The sequence below is a fragment of the Dendrobates tinctorius genome, unplaced genomic scaffold (genome assembly GCF_039654945.1).
Source record: "Dendrobates tinctorius isolate UK_male_01 unplaced genomic scaffold, ASM3965494v1 ptg000028l, whole genome shotgun sequence".
NCBI classification, from domain to species: domain Eukaryota; kingdom Metazoa; phylum Chordata; class Amphibia; order Anura; family Dendrobatidae; genus Dendrobates; species Dendrobates tinctorius.
Genome location: NW_027361696.1, coordinates 50,892,131 through 50,918,373, shown reverse-complemented (window position 1 = coordinate 50,918,373; position 26,243 = coordinate 50,892,131). Strand labels below are relative to the sequence as shown.

The 26,243-nt window shown below is 48.8% G+C and overlaps 1 protein-coding gene across 1 annotated transcript in view; it reads right to left on the bottom strand.

The window, feature by feature from the left end:
* LOC141085375 (guanylate-binding protein 2-like) overlaps positions 1 to 20,501 on the bottom strand; it is a 60,283-nt gene extending 39,782 nt beyond the window's left edge. The window contains exon 1 of the mRNA XM_073570674.1: positions 20,409 to 20,501. The gene's annotated coding sequence lies outside the window, so the exon portion shown is untranslated. The remainder of the gene's footprint in view (positions 1 to 20,408) is intronic.
* Positions 20,502 to 26,243: the final 5,742 nt, after the last annotated feature.

Genomic DNA, 26,243 nt, shown 5'->3' with positions numbered 1-26,243 from the left:
TCTCAGCCTCCCATATATCGTACAGACCGCACTCTCAGCCTCCTATATATCATACAGACCGCACTCTCAGCCTCCTATATATCGTACAGACCGCACTCTCAGCCTCCTATATATCGTACAGACGGCACTCTCAGTCTCATATATCGTACAGACCGCACTCTCTCAGCCTCCTATATATCGTACAGACCGCACTCTCAGCCTCCTATATATCATACAGACCGGACTCTCAGCCTCCTATATATCGTACAGACCGCACTCTCAGCCTCCTATTTATCGTACAGACCGCACTCTCAGCCTCCTATATATCGTACAGACCGCACTCTCAGCCTCCTATATATCGTACAGACCGCACTCTCAGCCTCCTATATATCATACAGACCACTCTCTCTCAGCCTCCTATATATCGTACAGATCACACTCTCAGCCACCTATATATCATACAGACCGCACTCTCAGCCTCCTATATATCATACAGATCGCACTCTCAGCCTCCTATATATCCTACAGACCGCACTCTCAGCCTCATATATCGTACAGACCGCACTCTCAGCCTCATATATATCGTACAGACCGCACTCTCAGCCTCCTATATATCATACAGACCCCACTCTCAGCCTCCTATATATTGTACAGACCGCACTCTCAGCCTCCTATATATCGTACAGACCACTCTCTCTCAGCCTCCTATATATCGTACAGACCGCACTCTCAGCCTCCTATATATCGTACAGACCGCACTCTCAGCCTCCTATATATCATACAGACCGCACTCTCAGCCTCATATATCATACAGACCGCACTCTCAGCTTCCTATATATCGTACAGACCGCACTCTCAGCCTCCTATATATCGTACAGACCGCACTCTCAGCCTCATATATCATACAGACCGCACTCTCAGCCTCATATATCATACAGACTGCACTCTCAGCCTCCTATATATCATACGGACCGCACTCTCAGCCTCATATATATCGTACAGACCGCACTCTCAGCCTCCTATATATCGTACAGACCGCACTCTCAGCCTCCTATATATCATACAGACCGCACTCTCAGCCTCATATATCATACAGACCGCACTCTCAGCCTCCTACATATTGTACAGACCGCACTCTCAGCCTCCTATATATCGTACAGACCGCACTCTCAGCCTCATATATCATACAGACCGCACTCTCAGCCTCATATATCATACAGACCGCACTCTCAGCCTCATATATCATACAGACCGCACTCTCAGCCTCCTATATATCATACGGACCGCACTCTCAGCCTCATATATATCGTACAGACCGCACTCTCAGCCTCCTATATAACATACAGACCGCACTCTCAGCCTCCTATATATCGTACAGACCTCACTCTCAGCCTCCTATATATCGTACAGACGACTCTCTCTCAGCCTCCTATATATCGTACAGACCGCACTCTCACCCTCCAATATATCGTACAGACCGCACTCTCAGCCTCCTATATATCGTACAGACCGCACTCTCAGCCTCCTATATATCGTACAGACCACACTCTCAGCCTCCTATATATCGTACAGACCGCACTCTCAGCCTCCTATATATCGTACAGACCGCACTCTCAGCCTCCTATATATCATACAGACCACACTCAGCCTCCTATATATCGTACAAACCGCACTCTCAGCCTCATATATCATACAGACCGCACTCTCAGCCTCCTATATATCATACAGACCGCACTCTAAGCCTCATATATCGTACAGACAGCACTCTCAGCCTCCTATATATCGTACAGACAGCACTCTCAGCCTCATATATCGTACAGACCACTCTCTCTCAGCCTCCTATATATCGTACAGATCACACTCTCAGTCTCCTATATATCATACAGGCCGCACTCTCAGCCTCCTATATATCGTACAGACCACTCTCTCTCAGCCTCCTATATATCGTACAGACCGCACTCTCAGCCTCATATATCATACAGACCGCACTCTCAGCCTCATATATCATACAGACCGCACTCTCAGCCTCATATATCATACAGACAGCACTCTCAGCCTCCTATATATCATATGGACCGCACTCTCAGCCTCATATATATCGTACAGACCGCACTCTCAGCCTCCTATATAACATACAGACCGCACTCTCAGCCTCCTATATATCGTACAGACCGCACTCTCAGCCTCCTATATATCATACAGACCACTCTCTCTCAGCCTCCTATATATCGTACAGATCACACTCTCAGCCACCTATATATCATACAGACCGCACTCTCAGCCTCCTATATATCATACAGATCGCACTCTCAGCCTCCTATATATCCTACAGACCGCACTCTCAGCCTCCTATATATCGTACAGACCGCACTCTCAGCCTCATATTTCATACAGACCGCATTCTCAGCCTCCTATATATCATACAGACCGCACTCTCAGCCTCCTATATATCATACAGACCGCACTATCAGCCTCATATATCGTACAGACAGCACTCTCAGCCTCCTATATATCGTACAGACAGCACTCTCAGCCTCATATATCGTACAGACCACTCTCTCTCAGCCTCATATATATCGTACAGATCACACTCTCAGTCTCCTATATATCATACAGGCCGCACTCTAAGCCTCCTATATATCGTACAGACCACTCTCTCTCAGCCTCCTATATATCGTACAGACCGCACACTCAGCCTCCTATATATCATACAGACCGCACTCTCAGCCTCCTATATATCGTACAGACCGCACTCTCAGCCTCCTATATATCGTACAGACCGCACTCTCAGCCTCCTATATATCGTACAGACCGCACTCTCGGCCTCCTATATATCGTACAGACCGAACTCTCGGCCTCCTATATATCATACAGATCGCACTCAGCCTCCTATATATCGTACAGACCGCACTCGGACTCCTATATATTGTACAGACCGCACTCTGCCTCCTATATATCATACAGACGGCACTCTCAGCCTCCTATATATCATACAGACCGCACTCAGCCTCCTATATATCGTACAGACCGCACTCAGCCTCCTATATATCGTACAGACCGCACTCTCAGCCTCCTATATATCGTACAGACCGCACTCTCGGCCTCCTATATATCGTACAGACCGAACTCTCGGCCTCCTATATATCATACAGATCGCACTCAGCCTCCTATATATCGTACAGACCGCACTCAGCCTCCTATATATTGTACAGACCGCACTATGCCTCCTATATATCATACAGACCGCACTCTCAGCCTCCTATATATCATACAGACCGCACTCAGCCTCCTATATGTCGTACAGACCGAACTCTCAGCCTCCTATATATCATACAGACCGCACTCAGCCTCCTATATATCGTACAGACCGCACTCAGCCTCCTATATATCGTACAGACCGCACTCAGCCTCCTATATAACGTACAGACCGAACTCTCAGCCTCCTATATATCGTGCAGACCGCACTCAGCCTCCTATATATCGTACAGACCGAACTCTCAGCCTCCTATATATCATACAGACTGCACTCTCAGCCTCCTATATATCGTACAGACCACTCTCTCTCAGCCTCCTATATATCGTACAGACCGCACTCTCAGCCTCCTATATATCATACAGACCGCACTCTCAGCCTCCTATATATCGTACAGACCGCACTCAGCCTCCTATATATCATACAGACCTCACTCTCAGCCTCCTATATATCCTACAGACCGCACTCTCAGCCTCCTATATATCATACAGACCGCACTCTTAGCCTCCTATATATCGTACAGACCGCACTCTCAGCCTCCTATATATCTTACAGACCGCACTCTCAGCCTCCTATATATCGTACAGACCGCACTCTCAGCCTCCTATATATCGTACAGACCGCACTCTCAGCCTCCTATATATCGTATAGACCGCACTCTCAGCCTCCTATCTATCGTACAGACCGCACTCTCAGCCTCATATATCATACAGACCGCACTCTCAGCCTCATATATCATACAGACCGCACTCTCAGCCTCCTATATATCGTCCAGACCGCACTCTCAGCCTCCTATATATCATAGAGACCGCACTCTCAGCCTCCAATATATCGTACAGACCGCACTCTCAGCCTCCTATATATCGTACAGACCGCACTCTCAGCCTCCTATATATCGTACAGACCGCACTCTCAGCCTCCTATATATCGTACAGACCGCACTCTCAGCCTCCTATATATCGTACAGACCACTCTCTCTCAGCCTCCTATATATCGTACAGACCGCACTCTCAGCCTCCCATATATCGTACAGACCGCACTCTCAGCCTCCTATATATCATACAGACCGCACTCTCAGCCTCCTATATATCGTACAGACCGCACTCTCAGCCTCCTATATATCGTACAGACGGCACTCTCAGTCTCATATATCGTACAGACCGCACTCTCTCAGCCTCCTATATATCGTACAGACCGCACTCTCAGCCTCCTATATATCATACAGACCGGACTCTCAGCCTCCTATATATCGTACAGACCGCACTCTCAGCCTCCTATTTATCGTACAGACCGCACTCTCAGCCTCCTATATATCGTACAGACCGCACTCTCAGCCTCCTATATATCGTACAGACCGCACTCTCAGCCTCCTATATATCATACAGACCACTCTCTCTCAGCCTCCTATATATCGTACAGATCACACTCTCAGCCACCTATATATCATACAGACCGCACTCTCAGCCTCCTATATATCATACAGATCGCACTCTCAGCCTCCTATATATCCTACAGACCGCACTCTCAGCCTCATATATCGTACAGACCGCACTCTCAGCCTCATATATATCGTACAGACCGCACTCTCAGCCTCCTATATATCATACAGACCCCACTCTCAGCCTCCTATATATTGTACAGACCGCACTCTCAGCCTCCTATATATCGTACAGACCACTCTCTCTCAGCCTCCTATATATCGTACAGACCGCACTCTCAGCCTCCTATATATCGTACAGACCGCACTCTCAGCCTCCTATATATCATACAGACCGCACTCTCAGCCTCATATATCATACAGACCGCACTCTCAGCTTCCTATATATCGTACAGACCGCACTCTCAGCCTCCTATATATCGTACAGACCGCACTCTCAGCCTCATATATCATACAGACCGCACTCTCAGCCTCATATATCATACAGACTGCACTCTCAGCCTCCTATATATCATACGGACCGCACTCTCAGCCTCATATATATCGTACAGACCGCACTCTCAGCCTCCTATATATCGTACAGACCGCACTCTCAGCCTCCTATATATCATACAGACCGCACTCTCAGCCTCATATATCATACAGACCGCACTCTCAGCCTCCTACATATTGTACAGACCGCACTCTCAGCCTCCTATATATCGTACAGACCGCACTCTCAGCCTCATATATCATACAGACCGCACTCTCAGCCTCATATATCATACAGACCGCACTCTCAGCCTCATATATCATACAGACCGCACTCTCAGCCTCCTATATATCATACGGACCGCACTCTCAGCCTCATATATATCGTACAGACCGCACTCTCAGCCTCCTATATAACATACAGACCGCACTCTCAGCCTCCTATATATCGTACAGACCTCACTCTCAGCCTCCTATATATCGTACAGACGACTCTCTCTCAGCCTCCTATATATCGTACAGACCGCACTCTCACCCTCCAATATATCGTACAGACCGCACTCTCAGCCTCCTATATATCGTACAGACCGCACTCTCAGCCTCCTATATATCGTACAGACCACACTCTCAGCCTCCTATATATCGTACAGACCGCACTCTCAGCCTCCTATATATCGTACAGACCGCACTCTCAGCCTCCTATATATCATACAGACCACACTCAGCCTCCTATATATCGTACAAACCGCACTCTCAGCCTCATATATCATACAGACCGCACTCTCAGCCTCCTATATATCATACAGACCGCACTCTAAGCCTCATATATCGTACAGACAGCACTCTCAGCCTCCTATATATCGTACAGACAGCACTCTCAGCCTCATATATCGTACAGACCACTCTCTCTCAGCCTCCTATATATCGTACAGATCACACTCTCAGTCTCCTATATATCATACAGGCCGCACTCTCAGCCTCCTATATATCGTACAGACCACTCTCTCTCAGCCTCCTATATATCGTACAGACCGCACTCTCAGCCTCATATATCATACAGACCGCACTCTCAGCCTCATATATCATACAGACCGCACTCTCAGCCTCATATATCATACAGACAGCACTCTCAGCCTCCTATATATCATATGGACCGCACTCTCAGCCTCATATATATCGTACAGACCGCACTCTCAGCCTCCTATATAACATACAGACCGCACTCTCAGCCTCCTATATATCGTACAGACCGCACTCTCAGCCTCCTATATATCATACAGACCACTCTCTCTCAGCCTCCTATATATCGTACAGATCACACTCTCAGCCACCTATATATCATACAGACCGCACTCTCAGCCTCCTATATATCATACAGATCGCACTCTCAGCCTCCTATATATCCTACAGACCGCACTCTCAGCCTCCTATATATCGTACAGACCGCACTCTCAGCCTCATATTTCATACAGACCGCATTCTCAGCCTCCTATATATCATACAGACCGCACTCTCAGCCTCCTATATATCATACAGACCGCACTATCAGCCTCATATATCGTACAGACAGCACTCTCAGCCTCCTATATATCGTACAGACAGCACTCTCAGCCTCATATATCGTACAGACCACTCTCTCTCAGCCTCATATATATCGTACAGATCACACTCTCAGTCTCCTATATATCATACAGGCCGCACTCTAAGCCTCCTATATATCGTACAGACCACTCTCTCTCAGCCTCCTATATATCGTACAGACCGCACACTCAGCCTCCTATATATCATACAGACCGCACTCTCAGCCTCCTATATATCGTACAGACCGCACTCTCAGCCTCCTATATATCGTACAGACCGCACTCTCAGCCTCCTATATATCGTACAGACCGCACTCTCGGCCTCCTATATATCGTACAGACCGAACTCTCGGCCTCCTATATATCATACAGATCGCACTCAGCCTCCTATATATCGTACAGACCGCACTCGGACTCCTATATATTGTACAGACCGCACTCTGCCTCCTATATATCATACAGACGGCACTCTCAGCCTCCTATATATCATACAGACCGCACTCAGCCTCCTATATATCGTACAGACCGCACTCAGCCTCCTATATATCGTACAGACCGCACTCTCAGCCTCCTATATATCGTACAGACCGCACTCTCGGCCTCCTATATATCGTACAGACCGAACTCTCGGCCTCCTATATATCATACAGATCGCACTCAGCCTCCTATATATCGTACAGACCGCACTCAGCCTCCTATATATTGTACAGACCGCACTATGCCTCCTATATATCATACAGACCGCACTCTCAGCCTCCTATATATCATACAGACCGCACTCAGCCTCCTATATGTCGTACAGACCGAACTCTCAGCCTCCTATATATCATACAGACCGCACTCAGCCTCCTATATATCGTACAGACCGCACTCAGCCTCCTATATATCGTACAGACCGCACTCAGCCTCCTATATAACGTACAGACCGAACTCTCAGCCTCCTATATATCGTGCAGACCGCACTCAGCCTCCTATATATCGTACAGACCGAACTCTCAGCCTCCTATATATCATACAGACTGCACTCTCAGCCTCCTATATATCGTACAGACCACTCTCTCTCAGCCTCCTATATATCGTACAGACCGCACTCTCAGCCTCCTATATATCATACAGACCGCACTCTCAGCCTCCTATATATCGTACAGACCGCACTCAGCCTCCTATATATCATACAGACCTCACTCTCAGCCTCCTATATATCCTACAGACCGCACTCTCAGCCTCCTATATATCATACAGACCGCACTCTTAGCCTCCTATATATCGTACAGACCGCACTCTCAGCCTCCTATATATCTTACAGACCGCACTCTCAGCCTCCTATATATCGTACAGACCGCACTCTCAGCCTCCTATATATCGTACAGACCGCACTCTCAGCCTCCTATATATCGTATAGACCGCACTCTCAGCCTCCTATCTATCGTACAGACCGCACTCTCAGCCTCATATATCATACAGACCGCACTCTCAGCCTCATATATCATACAGACCGCACTCTCAGCCTCCTATATATCGTCCAGACCGCACTCTCAGCCTCCTATATATCATAGAGACCGCACTCTCAGCCTCCAATATATCGTACAGACCGCACTCTCAGCCTCCTTTATATCGTACAGACAGCACTCTCAGCCTACTATATATCATACAGACCGCACTCTCAGCCTCCAAAATATCGTACAGACCGCACTCTCAGCCTCCTATATATCGTATAGACCACACTCTCAGCCTCCTATATATCGTACAGACCGCACTCTCAGCCTCCTATATATCATACAGACCGCACTCTCAGCCTCCTATATATCGTACAGACCGCACTCTCAGCCTCATATATATCGTACAGACCGCACTCTCAGCCTCATATATCATACAGACCGCACTCTCAGCCTCATATATCATACAGACCGCACTCTCAGCCTCATATATCATACAGACCGCACTCTCAGCCTCCTATATATCATACTGACCGCACTCTCAGCCTCATATATATCATACAGACCGCACTGTCAGCCTCCTATATATCATACAGACCGCACTCTCAGCCTCCTATATATCGTACAGACCGCACTCTCAGCCTCCTATATATCGTACAGACGACTCTCTCTCAGCCTCCTATATATCGTACAGACCGCTCTCTCAGCCTCCAATATATCGTACAGACCGCACTCTCAGCCTCCTATATATCGTACAGACCGCACTCTCAGCCTCCTATATGTCGTACAGACCGCACTCACAGCCTCCTATATATCATACAGACCGCACTCTCAGCCTCCTATATATCGTACAGATCGCACTCTCAGCCTCCTATATATCGTACAGACCGCACTCTCAGCCTCCTATATATTGTACAGACCGCACTCTCGGCATCCTACATATCGTACAGACCGAACTCTCAGCCTCCTCTATATCATACAGACCGCACTCAGCCTCCTATATATCGTACAGACCGCACTCAGTCTCCAATATATCGTACAGACCGCACTCTGCCTCCTATATATCATACAGACCGCACTCTCAGCCTCCTATATATCATACAGACCGCACTCAGCCTCCTATATATCGTACAGACCGAACTCTCAGCCTCCTATATATCATACAGACCACACTCAGCCTCCTATATATCGTACAGACCGCACTCAGCCTCCTATATATCGTACAGACCCCACTCAGCCTCCTATATATCGTACAGACCCCACTCAGCCTCCTATATATCGTACAGACCGAACTCTCAGCCTCCTATATATCGTACAGACCGCACTCAGCCTCCTATATATCGTACAGACCGAACTCTCAGCCTCCTATATATCGTACAGACCGCACTCTCAGCCTCCTATATATTGTACAGACCGCACTCTCAGCCTCCTATATATCGTACAGACCGCACTCAGCCTCCTATATATCGTACAGACCTCACTCTCAGCCTCCTATATATCCTACAGACCGCACTCTCAGCCTCCTATATATAGTACAGACCGCACTCTCAGCCTCCTATATATCGTACAGACCGCACTCTCAGCCTCCTATATATCCTACAGACCGCACTCTCAGCCTCCTATATATAGTACAGACCGCACTCTCAGCCTCCTATATATCGTACAGACCGCACTCTCAGCCTCCTATATATTGTACAGACCGCACTCTCAGCCTCCTATATATCGTACAGACCGCACTCAGCCTCCTATATATCAAACAGACCTCACTCTCAGCCTCCTTTATATCCTACAGACCGCACTCTCAGCCTCCTATATATCGTACAGACCGCACTCTCAGCCTCCTATATATCCTACAGTCCGCACTCTCAGCCTCCTATATATCCTACAGACCGCACTCTCAGCCTCCTATATATCGTACAGACCGCACTCTCAGCCTCCTATATATCGTACAGACCGCACTCTCAGCCTCCTATATATCGTATAGACCGCACTCTCAGCCTCCTATATATCGTACAGACCGCACTCTCAGCCTCATATATCATACAGACCGCACTCTCAGCCTCATATATCATACAGACCGCACTCTCAGCCTCCTACATATCGTACAAACCGCACTCTCAGCCTCCTATATATCGTACAGACCGCACTCTTAGTCTCCTATATATCGTACAGACCGCACTCTCAGCCTCATATATATCGTACAGACCGCACTCTCAGCCTCATATATATCGTACAGACCGCACTCTCAGCCTCCTTTATATCGTACAGACAGCACTCTCAGCCTCCTATATATCATACAGACCGCACTCTCAGCCTCCAATATATCGTACAGACCGCACTCTCAGCCTCCTATATATCGTACAGACCATACTCTCAGCCTCCTATATGTCGTACAGACCGCACTCTCAGCCTCATATATCGTACAGACCGCACTCTCAGCCTCATATATCGTACAGACAGCACTCTCAGCCTCCTATATATCGTACAGACAGCACTCTCAGCCTCATATAGCGTACAGACCACTCTCTCTCAGCCTCCTATATATCGTATAGATCACACTCTCAGTCTCCTATATATCATACAGGCCGCACTCTCAGCCTCCTATATATCGTACAGACCACTCTCTCTCAGCCTCCTATATATCTTACAGACCGCACTCTCAGCCTCCTATATATCAAACAGACCGCACTCTCAGCCTCCTATATATCGTACAGACCGCACTCTCAGCCTCCTATATATCGTACAGACTGCACTCTCAGCCTCCTATATATCGTACAGACCGCTCTCTCAGCCTCCTATATATCGTACAGACCGCACTCTCAGCCTCCTATATATCATACAGACCACTCTCTCTCAGCCTCCTTTATATCGTACAGATCACACTCTCAGCCTCCTATATATCATACAGACCGCACTCTCAGCCTCCTATATATCATACAGACCGCACTCTCAGCCTCCTATATATCCTACAGACCGCACTCTCAGCCTCATATATCGTACAGACCGCACTCTCAGCCTCATATATATCGTACAGACCGCACTCTCAGCCTCCTATATATCATACAGACCCCACTCTCAGCCTCCTATATATTGTACAGACCGCACTCTCAACCTCCTATATATCGTACAGACCTCTCTCAGCCTCCTATATATCGTACAGACCCCACTCTCAGCCTCCTATATATCGTACAGACCGCACACTTAGCCTCCTATATATCATACAGACCGCACTCTCAGCCTCATATATCATACAGACCGCACTCTCAGATTCCTATATATTGTACAGACCGCACTCTCAGCCTCCTATATATCGTACAGACCGCACTCTCAGCCTCATATATCATACAGACCGCCCTATCAGCCTCATATATCATACAGACTGCACTCTCAGCCTCCTATATATCATAAGGACCGCACTCTCAGCCTCATATATATCGTACAGACCGCACTCTCAGCCTCCTATATATCGTACAGACCGCACTCTCAGCCTCCTATATATCATACAGACCGCACTCTCAGCCTCATATATCATACAGACCGCACTCTCAGCCTCCTATATATTGTACAGACCGCACTCTCAGCCTCCTATATATCATACAGACCGCACTCTCAGCCTCATATATCATATAGACCGCACTCTCAGCCTCATATATCATACAGACCGCACTCTCAGCATCATATATCATACTGACCGCACTCTCAGCCTCCTATATATCATACGGACCGCACTCTCAGCCTCATAAATATCGTACAGACCGCACTCTCAGCCTCCTATATATCGTACAGACGACTCTCTCTCAGCCTCCTATATATCGTACAGACCGCACTCTCAGCCTCCTATATATCGTACAGACCGCACTCTCAGCCTCCTATATATCGTACAGACCGCACTCTCAGCCTCCTATATATCGTACAGACCGCACTCTCAGCCTCCTATATATCGTACAGACCGCACTCTCAGCCTCCTATATATCATACAGACCGCACTCAGCCTCCTATATATCGTACAAACCGCACTCTCAGCCTCATATATCATACAGACCGCACTCTCAGCCTCCTATATATCGTATAGACCGCACTCTCAGCCTCATATATCATACAGACCGCACTCTCAGCCTCCTATATATCATACAGACCGCACTCTCAGCCTCCTATATATCATACAGACCGCACTCTCAGCCTCATATATCGTACAGACAGCACTCTCAGCCTCCTATATATCGTACAGACAGCACTCTCAGCCTCATATATCGTACAGACCACTCTCTCTCAGCCTCCTATATATCGTACAGATCACACTCTCAGTCTCCTATATATCATACAGGCCGCACTCTCAGCCTCCTATATATCATACAGACCGCACTCTCAGCCTCCTATATATCGTACAGACCGCACTCTCAGCCTCCTATATATCGTACAGACCGCACTCTCAGCCTCCTATATATCGTACAGACCACACTCTCGGCCTCCTATATATCGTACAGACCGAACTCTCGGCCTCCTATATATCATACAGATCGCACTCAGCCTCCTATATATCGTACAGACCGCACTCAGCCTCCTATATATTGTACAGACCGCACTCTGCCTCCTATATATCATACAGACCGCACTCAGCCTCCTATATATCGTACAGACCGAACTCTCAGCCTCCTATATATCATACAGACCGCAATCAGCCTCCTATATATCGTACAGACCGCACTCAGCCTCCTATATATCGTACAGACCGCACTCAGCCTCCTATATATCGTACAGACCGAACTCTCAGCCTCCTATATATCGTACAGACCGCACTCAGCCTCCTATATATCGTACAGACCGAACTCTCAGCCTCCTATATATCGTACAGACAGCACTCTCAGCCTCATATATCGTACAGACCACTCTCTCTCAGCCTCCTATATATCGTACAGATCACACTCTCAGTCTCCTATATATCATACAGGCCGCACTCTCAGCCTCCTATATATCGTACAGACCACTCTCTCTCAGCCTCCTATATATCGTACAGACCGCACTCTCAGCCTCCTATATATCATACAGACCGCACTCTCAGCCTCCTATATATCGTACAGACCGCACTCTCAGCCTCCTATATATCGTACAGACCGCACTCTCAGCCTCCTATATATCGTACAGACCGCACTCTCAGCCTCCTATATATCGTACAGACCGCACTCTCAGCCTCCTATATATCGTACAGACCGCACTCTCAGCCTCCTATATATCGTACAGACCGCACTCTCAGCCTCCTATATATCGTACAGACCGCACTCTCAGCCTCCTATATATCGTACAGACCACTCTCTCAGCCTCCTATATATCGTACAGACCACACTCTCAGCCTCCTATATATCGTACAGACCGCACTCTCAGCCTCCTATATATCGTACAGACCGCACTCTCAGCCTCCTATATATCGTACAGACCGCACTCTCGGCCTCCTATATATCGTACAGACCGAACTCTCGGCCTCCTATATATCATACAGACTTCACTCTCAGCCTCCTATATATCCTACAGACCGCACTCTCAGCCTCCTATATATCCTACAGACCGCACTCTCAGCCTCCTATATATCCTACAGACCGCACTCTCAGCCTCCTATATATCGTACAGACCGCACTCTCAGCCTCCTATATATCGTACAGACCGCACTCTCAGCCTCCTATATATCGTACAGACCGCACTCTCAGCCTCCTATATATCGTACAGACCGCACTCTCAGCCTCCTATATATCGTATAGACCGTACTCTCAGCCTCCTATATATCGTACAGACCGCACTCTCAGCCTCATATATCATACAGACCGCACTCTCAGCCTCATATATCATACAGACCGCACTCTCAGCCTCCTATATATCGTCCAGACCGCACTCTCAGCCTCCTATATATCATACAGACCGCACTCTCAGCCTCCTATATATTGTACAGACCGCACTCTCAGCCTCATATATATCGTACAGACCGCACTCTCAGCCTCCTTTATATCGTACAGACAGCACTCTCAGCCTCCTATATATCATACAGACCGCACTCTCAGCCTCCAATATATCGTACAGACCGCACTCTCAGCCTCCTATATATCGTATAGACCACACTCTCAGCCTCCTATATATCGTACAGACCGCACTCTCAGCCTCCTATATATCATACAGACCGCACTCTCAGCCTCCTATATATCGTACAGACCGCACTCTCAGCCTCATATATATCGTACAGACCGCACTCTCAGCCTCATATATCATACAGACCGCACTCTCAGCCTCCTATATATCGTACAGACCGCACTCTCGGCCTCCTACATATCGTACAGACCGAACTCTCAGCCTCCTATATATCATACAGACCGCACTCAGCCTCCAATTTATCGTACAGACCGCACTCTGCCTCCTATATATCATACAGACCGCACTCTCAGCCTCCTATATATCATACAGACCGCACTCAGCCTCCTATATATCGTACAGACCGCACTCAGCCTCCTATATATCGTACAGACCCCACTCAGCCACCTATATATCGTACAGACCGAACTCTCAGCCTCCTATATATCGTACAGACCGCACTCAGCCTCCTATATATCATACAGACCGAACTCTCAGCCTCCTATATATCATACAGACCATTCTCTCTCAGCCTCCTATATATCGTACAGACCGGACTCTCAGCCTCCTATATATCATACAGACTGCACTCTCAGCCTCCTATATATCGTACAGACTGCACTCTCAGCCTCCTATATATCGTACAGACCGCACTCTCAGCCTCCTATATATCATACAGACCGCACTCAGCCTCCTATATATCATACAGACCTCACTCTCAGCCTCCTATATATCCTACAGACCGCACTCTCAGCCTCCTATATATCGTACAGACCGCACTCTCAGCCTCCTATATATCGTACAGACCGCACTCTCAGCCTCCTATATATCGTACAGACCGCACTCTCAGCCTGCTATATATCGTACAGACCGCACTCTCAGCCTCCTATATATCCTACAGACCGCACTCTCAGCCTCCTATATATTGTACTGACCGCACTCTCAGCCTCCTATATATCGTACAGACCGCACTCTCAGCCTCCTATATATCGTACAGACCGCACTCTCAGCCTCCTATATATCGTACAGACCGCACTCTCAGCCTCCTATATATCGTACAGACCGAACTCTCAGCCTCCTATATATCATACAGACCGCCCTCTCAGCCTCCTATATATCGTACAGACCACACTCTCAGCCTCCTATATATCGTACAGACCGCACTCTCAGCCTCCTATATATCGTACAGACCGCACTCTCAGCCTCCTATATATCGTTCAGACCGCACTCTCAGCCTCCTATATATCGTACAGACCGCACTCTCAGCCTCCTATATATCATACAGACCGCACTCTCAGCCTCCTATATATCCTACAGACCTCACTCTCAGCCTCCTATATATCGTACAGACCGCTCTCAGCCTCCTATATATCGTACAGACCACACTCTCAGCCTCCTATATATCGTACAGACAGTACTCTCAGCCTCCTATATATCGTACAGACAGCACTCTCAGCCTCCTATATATCATACAGACCGCACTCTCAGCCTCCTATATATCCTACAGACCTCACTCTCAGCCTCCTATATATCGTACAGACCGCTCTCAGCCTCCTATATATCGTACAGACCACACTCTCAGCCTCCTATATATCGTACAGACAGTACTCTCAGCCTCCTATATATCGTACAGACAGCACTCTCAGCCTCCTATATATCATACAGACCGCACTCTCAGCCTCCTATATATCATACAGACCGCACTCTCAGCCTCCTATATATCGTACAGACCGCTCTCTCAGCCTCCTATATATCGTTCAGACCGCACTCTCAGCCTCCTATATATCGTACAGACCGCACTCTCAGCCTCCTATATATCGTACAGACCGCACTCTCAGCCTCCTATATATTGTACAGACCGCACTCTCAGCCTCCTATATATCGTACAGACCGCACTCTCAGCCTCCTATATATTGTACTGACCGCACTCTCAGCCTCCTATATATCGTACAGACCGCACTCTCAGCCTCCTATATATCATACAGACCGCACTCTCAGCCTCCTATATATCGTACAGACCGCACTCTCAGCCTCCTATATATCGTACAGACCGAACTCTCAGCCTCCTATATATCATACAGACCGCCCTCTCAGCCTCCTATATATCGTACAGACCACACTCTCAGCCTCCTATATATCGTACAGACCGCACTCTCAGCCTCCTATATATCGTACAGACCGCTCTCTCAGCCTCCTATATATCGTTCAGACCGCACTCTCAGCCTCCTATATATCGTACAGACCGCACTCTCAGCCTCCTATATATCATACAGACCGCACTCTCAGCCTCCTATATATCCTACAGACCTCACTCTCAGCCTCCTATATATCGTACAGACCGCTCTCAGCCTCCTATATATCGTACAGACCACACTCTCAGCCTCCTATATATCGTACAGACAGTACTCTCAGCCTCCTATATATCGTACAGACAGCACTCTCAGCCTCCTATATATCATACAGACCGCACTCTCAGCCTCCTATATATCCTACAGACCTCACTCTCAGCCTCCTATATATCGTACAGACCGCTCTCAGCCTCCTATATATCGTACAGACCACACTCTCAGCCTCCTATATATCGTACAGACAGTACTCTCAGCCTCCTATATATCGTACAGACAGCACTCTCAGCCTCCTATATATCATACAGACCGCACTCTCAGCCTCCTATATATCGTACAGACCACACTCTCAGCCTCCTATATATCGTACAGACCGCTCTCTCAGCCTCCTATATATCGCTCAGACCGCACTCTCAGCCTCCTATATATCGTACAGACCGCACTCTCAGCCTCCTATGTATCATACAGACCGCACTCTCAGCCTCCTATATATCCTACAGACCTCACTCTCAGCCTCCTATATATCGTACAGACCGCTCTCAGCCTCCTATATATCGTACAGACCACACTCTCAGCCTCCTATATATCGTACAGACAGTACTCTCAGCCTCCTATATATCGTACAGACAGCACTCTCAGCCTCCTATATATCATACAGACCGCACTCTCAGCCTTCTATATATCCTACAGACCTCACTCTCAGCCTCCTATATATCGTACAGACCGCTCTCAGCCTCCTATATATCGTACAGACCACACTCTCAGCCTCCTATATATCGTACAGACAGTACTCTCAGCCTCCTATATATCGTACAGACAGCACTCTCAGCCTCCTATATATCATACAGACCGCACTCTCAGCCTCCTATATATCGTACAGACCGCACTCTCAGCCACCTATATATTGTACAGACCACACTCTCAGCCTCCTATATATCATACAGACCGCACTCTCATCCTCCTATATATTGTACAGACCGCACTCTCAGCCTCCTATATTTCGTACAGATCGCACTCTCAGCCTTTTATATATCATACAGAACGCACTCTCAGCCTCCTATATATCGTACAGACCGCACTCTCAGCCTCCTATATATCGTACAGACCGCACTCTCAGCCTCCTATATATCGTACAGACCGCTCTCAGCCTCCTATATATCGTACAGACCACACTCTCAGCCTCCTATATATCGTACAGACCGCTCTCAGCCTCCTATATATCGTACAGACCACACTCTCAGCCTCCTATATATCGTACAGACCGCTCTCTCAGCCTCCTATATATCGTACAGACCGCACTCTCAGCCTCCTATATATCGTACAGACCGCACTCTCAGCCTCCTTTATATCGTACAGACAGCACTCTCAGCCTCCTATGTATCGTTCAGACCGCGCTCTCAGCCTCCTATATATCTTACAGACCGCACTCTCAGCCTCCTATATATTATACAGACCGCACTCTCAGCCTCCTATATATCGTACAGACCGCACTCTCAGCGTCCTATATATTGTTACGGACCGCACTCTCAGCCTCCTATAACAGATACTTTCTATAAGAGGTTGAGAGTGTGGTATGTACAGTATATAGGATGCCGATATTGCGGTATGTACGGCATATTGGCCTCGTATATGACATACAGGCTTTCGGCCTCCTATAAGACATACAGACTGTCGGCCTCCTATTAAGTCTCCTATGAGAGATACAGACTGTCGTTCTCCTATTAGGCCTCCTATAAGACATACAGACTGTCGGCCTCCTATTAGGCCCCCTATAAGACATACAGACTGTCGGCCTCCTATTAAGTCTCCTATGAGCCATACAGACTGTCGGCCTACTATTAGGCCCCCTATAAGACATACAGACTGTCGGCCTCTTATTAGGCTCCCTATAAGACATACAGACTGTAGAATATAATGTAATAATGTATAGTGTACCCCCCATGGTATATAGCACAGCCACTTAGTATATAGCACAGCCCCAAAGTATATAACACAGCCCACATAGTATGTAACACAGCCCCACATGGTATATAGCACAGCACCACATAGTATACAGCATAGCACCAAGGTATAAAGCACAGCCTCACATTGTATACAGCACAGGCCCATGGTATACAGCACAGCCCCACATGGTATATAGCACAGAACCAAGGTATATAGCACAGCCCCACATGGTATACAGCACCATGGTATACAGCACAGCCCCACATGATATACAGCACAGGCCCATGGTATACAGCACAGCCCCACATGGTATATAGCATAGCACCATGGTATATAGCGCAGCCACAAATGGTATACAGCACAGCACCACAGAGTATACAGCACAGGCCCATGGTTTACAGCACAGCCCCACATGGTATACAGCACCGCCACACATGCAGTAGTGTAACTACAAAGTTATGGGCCCCGGTGCAAACTTTCAAATGGGGCCCCTCCATGCCAAAATACACGCACATCTCCGCTCTGTACACCTTGTACACGTGCAGTTCCGCTCCATACACCTCGTACACGAGCAACTTCACGCCGTACACGCGCAGCTCCGCTACATACACCTCGTACACACGCGGCTCCGCTCCATACACATGTGGCTCCTCTCTGTCCACCTCATACAGATGCAGCTCTGCACACCTCATACACATGTGGCTCCGCTCCGTACACCTCATACACATGCGGCTCCGCTCCGTACACCTCATACACATGCAGCTCCGCTCTGTACACCTCATACACATGCGGCTCCTCTCCGTACACCTCGTACACACACGGCTCTGCTTCGTACACCTCGTACACACGCGGCTCCGCTCCGTACACCTCGTACACACGCGGCTCTGTTCCGTATATTTCATACACAGGCGGCTCCTCTCCGTACACCTCGTACACAGACGGCTTCTTTCCGTACACCTTGTACAGACGCGGCTCCACTTCATACACACGCGGCTCATACAGATGCAGCTCTGCACACCTCATACACATGTGGCTCCGCTCCGTACACCTCATACACCTGCGGCTCCGCTCCGTACACCTCATACACCTGCGGCTCCGCTCCGTACACCTCATACACATGCGGCTCCTCTCCGTACACCTCGTACACACACGGCTCCGCTTCGTACACCTCGTACACACGCGGCTCCGTTCCGTATATTTCATACACAGGCGGCTCCTCTCCGTACACCTCGTACACAGACGGCTTCTTTCCGTACACCTTGTACAGACGCGGCTCCACTTCGTACACACGCGGCTCCGCTCAGTACAACTCGTACACACACGGCTTCTTTCCATACACCTTGCACACACGCGGCTCCACTTCATACACACGTGGCTGCGCTCCGTACACCTCGTACACACACGGCTTCTTTCCATACACCTTGCACACACGCGGCTCCACTTCATACACACGCGGCTCCGCTCCGTTCACCTCGTGCACACGCGGCTTCTTTCCGTACACCTTGTACACACGCGGCTCCACTTCGTACACACGCGGCTCCACTCCGTACACCTCGTACACACGCGGCTCCGCTCCGTACACCTCGTACATATGCAGCTCCGCTCCATACACCTCTTACACACGCGTCTTCGCTCCGTACACACGCAGCTCCTCTCTGTCCACCTCGAACACATGCGGCTCCACTCCATACACCTCGTACACACACGGCTCCGCTCCGTACACTTCATACACATGCGGCTCCACACCCTACACCTCGTACACACACAGCTTTGCTCCGTACACACACAGCTCTGTTCCATACACACAGATCTGCTACATTCCCCCCCCCCCTCCCCTGACCCCACACTCACATAAACTTCCCGGATCCTCATCCAGCACCATGACAACCTGCACAGCAGAGATCTGCAGACCGGCTTCTGATCATGTGCCCACTGACTCCTCCCCTCCGGTGACCTCATCGCAGGTCCTGTGCCAGAAGAGAAGAACAAAGCCTCGCGGTGCGATGGCTCCGTGCATGTGCACGCGCGTCCCTGCAAATCATGGGACGCGCTTTTAAAGGGCCCATGCATTTAAAGGGGCAGCATTTTTAAAGGGCCTCAGCGACCCTCGGGGCCCACCGGGCATTTACCCGGTACCCCGCCAGGCCAGACCGAGCCTGTTCAGGCGGGTTCTAGGCTCCTATTACAGGGGTTGTCCAGGCTTGGGGTTCAAGCACAGTGCACGCTGTCAGGATTTTCCAGCACAGGAAGCGGGAGGTCTCAAGACCACCAGCCCACAATTTGCATACTTATTATCATAGGCTTACCCACCGAGGGTCAAGGGGGGGCAGCTACTCCCCCTAGAAGCAGGGGCGCACACCTATCATGATGAGGCCACCGACCACCACCTGTCTGAGTAGGTAACGGTTGCCGAGGGCAGAGGGCAGGGCGGCATGATGCATCAGCATAGCGGAGGGCACCCGCAGCCACTAGTAGGAGCTTTACTCCCGGCTTCAGTGTCTGCCGGCTGCTCTGCACTGCAGATCATCACGGCGGGGACTGGAGTCAGTGATGACATCATCACTAAGTGCCCCAAGTCCCGCAGTGCGGCGCCGGCCGCCGGATGGGAAGACTGCTTGAGCTGCTAGGAGGAGAGAAGACGAAGTAAAAAAAAAAATGTAAATACTTGTTCAATCAGACAGTGACCTGATGGGAGATAATGTGGGGAGCTGTTGTATATGATGGGGACTGGGAGACCTATGGGGGGCTGTATATGGGAGCCCTATGGGAGGCTGCGGCTGTACGGATGACTCATGCACAAGCAATGCGGGGTGTAAATCAGGATTTAATGAATACTACTGCTGGAAGTGGCCTTTATTTTATTATTTGTTTCTGTATCCGACAATACTACCAAAATGAAACACAGAGCAAATATTTTTTATTTCTTCCATTCTTTGTTTTCTTTTCACTTTCTTTCCTTTTCACCTTTCTTTTCTTTCTTTCTTACTCTTTCTTTCTATCTCTCTTTCATCTCTCTTCATTTCTTTCCTTCTCTTTCTTATATTCTCGCTTTCCTTCTCTTCTTCTTATCTTCTTTTTTTCTGTCTTTCCTTCTCTCTTTCTACCTTCCTCCCCTTAAAGTACATTGAAGTGGCTGCACTTTTGGAGGAGGCTATTATTTTTTTCCCTGCAACAAGGCACACACTCTTCATTTTAAATGCTTTCCCGTCCACCACAGCTACTGATGAACGATCTTTCAGTATCCTTCGAAGGGCAAAGACCTGGCTCAGAAGTACAATGGGAGAGGACAGACTGACTGGGTTAATGATATTAGTATAAGACATGTAATTAGAATAAAAATCTAAATTTTTTTCAAGCAAATAATTGTAATAACTAATAAAGCACTGCTATAATTACATATTTTCTTAAAATTTTCATTTCATTCACCTTTTTCGTTCTAAAATTTTACAACCTGAATGTCCATGGATTGCCCTCCCCTCTAGTTTTGATCCTGGGTACACCCATGCTTATTATTATTGTTATTTATTTTTATAGCGCCATTAATTCCATGGCGCTTTACATGTGAGAAGGGGTATACATAATAAAAGCAAGTACAGTAATCTTAAACAATACAAGTCACGACTGGTACAGGATTAGAGAAGACCCTGCCCACGAGGGTTCACAATCTACAAGGAATGGGTGAGGATACAGTAGGTGAGGGTAGAGCTGGTCGTGCAGCGGATTGGTGGATCGGTGGTTACTGCAGGTCGTAGGCTTGTTGGAAGAGCTAGGTCTTCAGGTTCTTTTTGAATGTTTCCATGGTAAGGCGAGAGTCTGATATATTGTGATAGAGAGTTCTGGAGTAGGAGTGATGAGCGGGAGAAATCTTGTATGCGATTGTGGGAAGAGGAGATAAGAGGGGAGTAGAGAAGGAGATCTTCTGTGGATCGGAGGTTGTGAGCATGTAAGTACCCGGAGACGAGGTCACAGATGTATGGAGGACTCAGGTTGTGGATGGCTTTGTGTGTCATGGTTAGGGTTTTGAACTGGAGTCTTTGGGTAATAGGGAGCCAGTTCAGGGATTGACAGAGGGGAGAGGCCGGGGAATAGTGGGGGGACAGGTGGATTAGTCGGGCAGCAGAGTTTAGAATAGATTGGAGGGGTGTAAAAGTGTTAGAGGGAAGGCCATAGAGCAGGAGGTTGCAGGAGTCCAGGCGGGAGATGATGAGGGCATGGACTAGGGTTTTTGCAGATTCTTGGTTGAGGAATGTACGGATCTGTGAAATATTTTTGAGTTGAAGTCGGCAGGAAGTGGAAAGGGCTTGGATATGTGGTTTGAAAGAGAGATCAGTGTCAAGGATAACCCAAGGCAGCGAGCTTGTGGGACTGGGGATAGTGGGCAGCCGTTTACTTTAATGGATAGGTCCGTTGGGGGGGTCACGTGAGATGGAAAGATGATGAATTCTGTTTTGTCCATATTAAGTTTTAGAAATCTAGCGGAAGAGAAGGATGAAATAGCGGACAGACATTGAGGGATTCTGGTTACTAGGGAGATGATATCTGGTCCCAAGATGTAGATCTGTATGTCATCAGCATAGAGGTGATACTGAAAGCCGTGAGATTCTATGAGCTGTCCGAGGCTGAAGGTGTAAATGGAGAAGAGCAGGGGCACTAGGACCTTGAACCTTGTGGGAATCCGACAGATAGGTGGCACTGTGAGGAGGTGGTGTGCGAGTGGGAGACGCTGAATGTCCGGTCTGTTAGGTATGATGCGATCCAAGATAGGGCCAAGTCTGTGATACCAAGAGATGAGAGGGTCTGTAGTAATAGGGAATGGTCTACTGTGCCAAAGGCAGAGGACAGGTCCAGGAGGAGGAGGACAGAGTAGTGTCGCTTGGCCTTGGCGGTTAAGAGGTCATTGGTGACCTTAGGGCAGTTTCAGAGGAGTGGTGTGGCCTGAAGCCAGTTTGTAAGTGGTCAAAGAGGGAGCAAGAAGAGAGGTGGGAGGACAGTTTAAGATGGACGTGTTGTTCCAGTAGTTTTGAGGCATAGGGGAGAAGTGATATAGGGCGATAGCTAGATACAGGGGATGGGTCAAGAGAGGGCTTTTTAAGGATAGGTGTGATTGAAGCATGTTTAAAGCTTGAGGGGAAAACACCAGTTGTTAGTGATAGGTTGAAGAGATGGGTTAGGATTGGGATGAAGACTGTGGTGAGGTTTGGGATGAAGTGGTATGGGATCGGGGCAAGTGCACAGGTGGTGAGATGTGATCTTGAGAGTAAAGTGGAGAGTTGATCTTCTGTAATGGTGGAGAAGTTGGTTTTGGAGGAGGAGAGCTGGGCAGTTAGGAGGAAGGGCTCTGGGGGTTGTCACCAAAACTGTCTCTGATGTTATAAATCTTCTGCTTGAAAAATGAAGCAAAGTCTTCAGCTGAGATGAATCTGGAGGAAGGATGTGCTGGGGGACGGTGGAGAGAATTGAAGGTGTTGAATAACTGTTCAGGGTTGTGAGACAGGGAGAATATAAGAGATGAGAAGTAGGTTTGTTTTGCTGCAGCGAGTGTGGCCTTGAAAGTAGTGATGGACTGTTTGAAAGCGATGAAGTCCTCATTGGAGTGGGATCTTTCCCATCTCCTCTCAGCATCCCTGGAAGCCTGCCTCAGTTCTTTGGTCAGACTGGAGTGCCAGGGCTGTCTGTTGATTTTGCGAGCTTTGATATGTGTGAGCGGGATAACTGATTCCAAAGCTACCGCTATTGTGGTATTATATAGAGCAGCAGCAGTATCCACATTGTGTGGGAACTTATGTCTGTAAGAGGGAGGAGGGATTCAGACAGTGAGTGTAGATCGAGGTGTTTAAGATTTCTGCGAGGGTGTGCAAGTTTGTGGGGTGGAGATTGTGGACCTGGAGAGGAGATTGAAGAGAATGTAAGTAGGTTGTGGACAGAAAGAGGAAGAGGTGAGTTAGAGAGGCTAGATAGGGAGCAGAGGCGGGTGAAGATGAGGTCCAGTGTGTGGACATCTTTGTGAGTGGCTGCAGAAGACCATTGAGCAGGGGTGGGATTCAGCCGGTTCTCCCCGGTTCAGTGGAACCGGTTGTTAAAAATGCAGCCGGTTCCCCGAACCGGGGAGATTCAGAGCCGCGATCCGGTACTGTGCGGCCGTGCGCTCTGTTCTGTGACGCGGCCAGCAGCAGATACAGCCGCCCGCGTCACAGTGTATCGTGCAGGGAGCTGTGCACGGCCGTCACCTTGACAGCTGCACAGCTCCCTCTCTACTTCCGGGTCAGGTGTCGGGCTGCGCGATGACATCATCACGCAGACGCCGACATGTACCCGGATGCTGGCTGCAGAGAGGCGCTGCTGGGGAGTGGCTGTGAGGTAAATATAGGAAACCTTTTTTTTTTAAATGAATTCAGTGGGTGAGGGGGCTGTACATGGAGGGGGGTGAATGGAGCAGCTGCACATGATGGAGGGGGGTGAATATGGCTGCATATGATGGAGGGGGGGTGATTGGGGCTGAGCCTGTACATGATAGAGGAGGGTGAATATGGCTGCATATGATGGAGAGGGGTACGGGGGCTGAGCCTGTATATGATGGAGGGGGGGTGAATATGGCTGCATATGATGCAGAGGGGTACGGGGGGCTGAGCCTGTACATGATGGAGGGGGGTGAATATGGCTGCACATGATGGAGGGTGGTGAATGGGGCTGTATATGATGGAGGGGGGTGCGGCGGCTGAGCCTGTACATGATGGAGGGGTTTGAATATGGCTGCATATGATGGAGGGGGGGTGCGGGGGCTGTACATGATGGAGGGGGTGAATGGAGCTGCATATGATGGAGGGGGGTGAGGGGGGTGGATATGGCTGCACATGATGGAGGGGGGTGAATGGGGCTGAGCATGTACATGATGGAGGGGGTGAATATGGCTGCATATGATGGAGAGGGGTACAGGGGTGAGCCTGTACATGATGGAGGGGGGTGAATATGGCTGCATATGATGGAGAGGGGTACGGGGGCTGAACCTGTCCATGATGGAGGGGGGTGAATATGGCTGCACATGATGGAGGGAGGTGAATGGGGCTGCATATGATGGAGGGGGGTGCGGGGGCTGAGCCTGTACATGATGGTGGGGGGTGAATGGGGCTGTGCATGATGAAGGGGGGTGAATGGGGCTGTACATGATGGAGTGCGGCTGAATTTGATGATGGGGGGTAAGGGGGATTGCACATGATGAAGGAGGACTGCACATGATGAAGTGGGGGTAAGGGGGACTGCACAGGATGAATTGAGGGGTAAGGGGGACTGCACATGAATTGGGTAAAGGGGACTGCACATGATGTGGGGGTAAGAGTGACTGCACATGATGATGGGGGAGTGGGGCTGCACATGATGAAGTGGGGGGTAAGGGAGACTGCACATGATGAAATGGAAGGGGGATAGGAAGCTGCAAATGATGACAGGGCATTGCAAATGAAGTGAGGGGTGATAGGGGACTGTAACGGATGAAGTAAGGGGATTTCAAATTAAAATGGGGGGTGTTATGAATGGGTCACCGAGGAGGAACAACAAAAAGCTAAGTCCCAGAAAACCAGAGAGGTTGGTAAATATGCAGATTGCAGATCCCTTATCTTAACCACACAACTAACAGTAGCAGTGGTGCGTTCCTACGATGTTCCTAGACGCCTCGTCACCGCCGGAGGACTA